Here is a 6,212-nt window from a genome sequence, read left to right on the forward strand (position 1 = left end):
TAGTTAGTTAGTTAGTTAGTTAGTTAGTTAGTTAGTTAGTTAGTTAGTTAGTTAGTTAGTTAGTTAGTTAGTTAGTTAGTTAGTAAGTTAGTTAGTTAGTTAGCTAGTAAGTTAGTTAGTTAGTTAGTGTACCTTCCTCTTTTTCTTACAAAGAAAAAATATATATTTAAAATATTTATTATAACTGTTATTTAGTTTAGTTTTTGGTTTTAAAGATAAGCTTTTTATTATTAGTACTTATATAACAAAATACATTTAAAAACTTTATTGTTTATTAAAAACACATACAAATGTCGGTATACATACATACATACATACATACATACATACATACATACATACATACATACATACATACATACATACATACATACATACATACATACATACATACATATATCCTCACAAATTATTGTATGAGTTTATTTGCTTTTATCCATTATTTAAGATTATAAATTCTAAAGAAAAATAAAATTTTCAATTTTATTTACAAAACAACGACAAAAACAACAACAATAAGGTTGTAAAAAATAAATAAAGAAGTAAACAAGAGGAAAGAGAGAAATAATCATTAATTCATAAAAAGTGGTAATTTTTGTAAAAACTTACACATATACATACATATGGTACATACATGTAAGCAAATATTTATGCCTACTTTGTTATGGTGTTAGCTAAACACGCATTTATAGTCCTTTTTAATACCAGTATTGTTCAGAAAAAATATCTCTTGATTTTCAAGACATACCTACATGTGTATGTATATGTTTTATTTAGGTTTGTGTGTTCAATTATATCCTTGTTGTTTACGGTTTGCAAATAATAGATTTTTACCACAGAAATATAATACTAAAACCGAGACAAAAAAAAAACAAAAATAACAACAACCTTTTATTACTTTTCAGTCATAAAACTTCTAGAAAAAAACGAATTATTTTTGCTTTTGTCAGTTGAAAATTAAATAATAAAAAAATAAAGGTTTATGTTGTAAATTTTATAACAAATATTTACCAGTTTGTTTATTAAACATTCTGTTTTTTATTGGATTTTAAAATATTTTTGTGGTTTTTCTAGTCAACCATAAAATATGTATGTATTTGTATATAAAAAAGGACGCTACAGTCGGCAGTAAGGGGGACTTAAAGTAAAACATACAACTTTAATTCTATTGAATAGTTTTTCGAGCTAAACTGCTTTTAAAATCGGTTTGTTGGAAACATATTTAAAATTTTCAAATACAACTATACTTTGAAGGATAACAACACTTTTAATTTAAAAAAAACTACAAAAATTGACAGCGCCCTCTTTAAAACCAATACCTTATAACTATAGATTTATTTGTTCTTATAGTTTCTATAATATTTTTATATAAATTATTGTACAGCAAAATAAATTCTTATGTTTGTTCATTCATACGTTATGACACTAAAGTTTCATGTCAAAGGATATGACATATGTTTGTTAAAATGTCAAAGAAAATTGTCATTATTTGTGAAATGACAGATGTTGATAATGTGCTTGTAGTTAAGTTTTGTGTATGAATAAAAAAATATATGCATACTTATAAAGAAGGCAAACATATTTATCTAAAAAACCAATTATATACATGAGCAATTATTTAAAGTAATAAAATATGTAAAGGATAAGGAATTTAAACATGAATTTTTTACAAATTTATCGAACAAAATTAAAGAATTAAAGTAAAGCAAGTAAAACTTGTTATTTTTAACAGATATGGTAAAATGTAAATTCTGTGTAAGGAGCGTATGATTAATAATACTTCTGGGGCGTATGATTAATCATAATTATTAGGAAAATTTGATCGAAAACTTGGAAACTGAACAAGGTTTTTTAACTAACTAACTAACCAACTAACTAACTAACTAACTAACTTACTAGCTAATAAAATGTTCGGATTTTTGTTTTTTTTTGTAAATTTTCGGAAAATTAATTTTTGGAAAAATTAAATTTTCAAAAATTTGATTTTTTTAGAAATTTTTTAAAAATTTGTTTCGTGAGAAATTTGTTTTTCTTTGGAAAATATTTGTTTTTTTTAACATTTAAGAAAAATTTGCAGTATTTAATAAATTTTCTGAAAATTTTGCTTTCTTTAGTAAATTTTTGGAAAATATTTGTTTTCTTTAATAAATGTTCGGAAAGTTTGCGTTCTTTTGTAAAACTTTTCAAAAATGTGCTTTTTCATAAATTTTCTCAAACAATTTTTTTCTTTACAAAATTTTTCAAAAATTGGATTCTTTAGAAAATTTTCGAAAATTTGTTTGCTTTAGTAAATTTTCTAAATGTTTGCTTTCTTTAGAAAATTTTCGTATAAATAATTTTGTAATTTTTCTTTAAAAGTTTCACTCAAAAATTAGTTTTCTTTATTAAATTTTCTAATTAATTTGTTTTCATTTAAAAATTTTCTTAAAAAATTGCTTTCTTTAGTAAAATTTTCTCAAAAATTTTCTTTCTTTACAAAATTTTCTCAAAAACTTGCTTTCTTTAGAAAATTTTCTTGAAAATTAGCTTTCTTTACAAAATTTTCCTAAAAATTAGCTTTCTTTAGAAATTTTTTTTTTAAATTTGTTTTCCTTAGTAAATATTCTCAAAAACTGCTTTCTTTTGTCAATTTTTTTAAAAAATTTCTTTCTTTAGTAAAATTTGCTAAAAAATATGCTAAATATTATAAAATAAATTTTTCTATAAAAATGCTCTTGATTACATGTATATTTCCATTTTAATTAAATAAATTTATTTTGAAAAATTTCTTTAAATAATGTTTTTTTCTCCTTCAAACTACAAAAAAACCTCCAACCAAAATCATAAAGTTTTCTTTGATGCTTTATGAATATTTCATAGTTTTGCCATCTTCAAAGTTGGCATTTTTCTTCAAACGCCCCCCAAAAAAAGAGCAGAAAATTTCTTCTTTTATAGTTGTGTATTTTTTACATTTTGTTTTTTTTTTTTTTTGTATACTTATTATAAATTACATTTCCTTAACTAATTAATTAAATTCATTTTCGGTGTGTGTGAAGACCAGTAGAGCAGTAGGTAGAAGATGAGTGCAATGGCAAGGCAAACGGAAATGTTCTTTTGCTGCAAAATGGCTGCCAAAAAAAAAGCTGGTAACTAAAACCAAATGTAGTTGGAAAAAGTGTAGGCTTTTGTTTTGGTTTTGCTTTGCTGCGGAGGGTTAGAAAAAGGAGAAAAAGTTGTTTTTTAGTTTTTTTTTTAATTTTGTAAAGTTTATTTTATTTTTTTTTTTTTAATTTTTGCCTTTTTTAAATGACTTCTCTACCACCAATTTTTGTAATGGTTGCTGTTTTTTTCAAACATTTTTGTTATTATTTTTGTTGCTGTTGTTGTTAACTTTTACTATTGCTCTACATTTCCATTTTGTGTTTTGCCACAAATTGTTTTAATTTAATTTTGGTTTGGCTGTTCTCTACTACTGGTTTTTAGAAGGTCCTCTTTTATTTCGTACCTAGATATGTTTGTTTGTATATTTATGCTTTAACACATGTATGTTGTATGGATTTTTTTTTTGGTTATTTTAAGCATTTCTTGTTGTCATTTCTGGTATTTCTTCGTTTGCCCTTTATTATTTTCATTTGGTTTGCTTTGATTTTTATCGAAAAACACTTTCATTAAAATTACTTTAATTTTCGTTGGGTCCACTATTTTTCTTATTGCGCACTAACTAGTTTTCTTTTTGAATTTTTGCTTTTTCTATTAGAGTATCTTAGTTTTTTTTTTAATATTTTTTTTCATGACCATCATTTAAGGACACGTAAGTGGTTGCTGGCTTGCTGGTACAAGTAAAATTGCTTTTCAAGTAGTTTTATTATTATATTTTTTCTTCCTTTTTATCTTTATCTAATTTAAAGCATCTTGTTGTTAGTTTACTATACTTAAGGGTAAAATAAAAATGTTTGCATTTATAGGCAAACTACTTTTGGTGAAGAAAAGCTGAAGAAATTAAATAAATTTTTGTCTCTAGTTGATCTGATTGTAATGGACGTCAACACATTATTTATAGAAAAATTTAGTTAAAGTTGTTGAGGTTTCTTACAGAGACTATAGCTTAAGGTTAAATTAAGGTTATTGAAAGAGTTGGTTGAAAGTTTTCTTTTTTTTTAATATTTCTATAACTTTGTGTGAGTATGAGTAATATTTTTGATAGAATATCAAGTATACGTAGAGTTGGTTGAAAGTTTTTTTATACGTAGAGTTGGTTGAAAGTTTTCTTTCTTCAGCTCTGTGTGAGTATGAGTAATATTTTTGATACAATATCGTATTGGTCGAGTTTTTTTAATATTTCTTCAGCTTTGGGTGAGTATGAGTAATATTTTTGATAGAATATCAAGTATACGTCTACAGCTATTTGAAGCGGGAGAAAAAAATTCTTTTTGGAATTAGAAAATCTATTCGGAAGAAGTTTTTTTTTATAGAAAAACTTCATCGGGGATAAAATTTTCTTACGGAAAAGTTTTTCGGGCGTAAAGTTTATCCGGCATCAAGTTTTCTTATAGAAACAAGAATATTTTATAAACTTTTCTATAAGAAACCTTCTGGATAAAGTCTTCTGGATAAAGTTTTCTATAACCAAAAATGATAAAGTTTTCTTACAGTTTATCCAGGATAAAGTTTTCTTATAGAAAAGTCTATTCAGGACAAATTTTTCTTAATGAAAAGTTTATTCAGAACAAAGATTTTTTATAGAAAAGTTTATTCAGGATAAAGTTTTCTTATAAAAAATGTTATTCGGATTTAGTTTTTTACAGAAAAGTTTTCTCATGGAAATGTTCATTCGGATAAAGTTTTCTTATAGAAACAATTTTCCGAATAAAGTTTTGTCATCACGGTGAAGTTTTCTTCTAGAAATGGTCTCCCAAATAAAGTTTTCCTAGAGAAATGTTTACCCGAACAAAGTTATTTGATAGAAAAGTTTATCTAAAATAAATTTTTCTTATAGAAAATTACTTGATCATATACAACTCTTTACAATTTCTTTAAATTTATTTAAATTTTTATAATTCCTTGGGAAGGGACAATCCCTTTTATTTACCTTTCCCTTATTTTTCTCATGTTGTTTCCTTATTAAAAAATATCAATCAAAAGCTTCTAATTAAGTTTCAATTATATTGTTGCCTGTGTCCAATCTACGAGAAAGAAATAAACAAGAAAATATTGTTAAAAAAAGGAAAACTATTGTTCTCACTTAAGCTTTCCCCTGCTGCTATCAAGAATAACAATGACTGCTTAGCTTTTTGTTACTTTACCGGTCCTTATGAGAAAAATTACTTCAAAAAACAATCTGCTTCTTTAGCTCTTAAGGATTTTGCTGCTTTTTTCCGTTTAATTTCTAAGAATCATTTTTTTTCCTTTTTTTGTGGACTTTTTCTTATGTAAAGTAATTTCTTAACAAGCTGTTAAAGTAGCTGGGTATTATAACAATAATGAATGAGAGTGGACTAAATGAATGGGTATGGGATTTCAAGTGGTTTTGTGGGTTCAAAGAAAGCCAGCATAGTTGAGAGTTCGTAGAAGGAGTTGGAGGAGGGCTATTTTAGAGGCGGATAAACAAGAGATATTACTATACACCTTGTGTTTAAATTGCAACATTGAATAATAGAAAAAAGAATAATAGTTAAGTTTAACTTGCTTATGAGAAAATGATTAAAAAGAATTACAACAAACGCAAGCATTATCTGGAGTTGTGGTCGGCTTAAGGAGAACTTGGCATGGTTGTAGTGAAAGCTTAAACACTGTTGGTTGCAGCAGTCTGTTTTGTACATAGGGGGCACAATATACGTGTTTAAATTACACACTCTTCGTACGAAATTGAAACCAAAGTTGTCAATGTATGTACGGATAGTTGTCAAATCAACAATACATGACGTTATGAAATCAAAATGTAATAATAATTAGAATGTGTTACCAATGTGACAGCACAATATTGTCAAACAGAACTTTGCATTATCGAAATGTCAATCATGCTTTGCTAACGAATCCTTGTGAGAAATAACAAGGATTCGTTGTCAAAATGATACAAAGCGTAATCGAAATGACAAACAATGAATTGTTTCATTAATAACAATGGTTGTCATTATGATAACAAGGCGTTATTTACATACATTGACAACCGCTGTCAATGTATGTACGGAAAGTTGTCAAATCAACAACAATACACGACGTTATCAAATCAACCA

The sequence above is a fragment of the Lucilia cuprina genome, chromosome 5, assembly GCF_022045245.1.
Source record: "Lucilia cuprina isolate Lc7/37 chromosome 5, ASM2204524v1, whole genome shotgun sequence".
In the NCBI taxonomy this organism is placed as follows: Eukaryota; Metazoa; Arthropoda; class Insecta; order Diptera; family Calliphoridae; genus Lucilia; species Lucilia cuprina.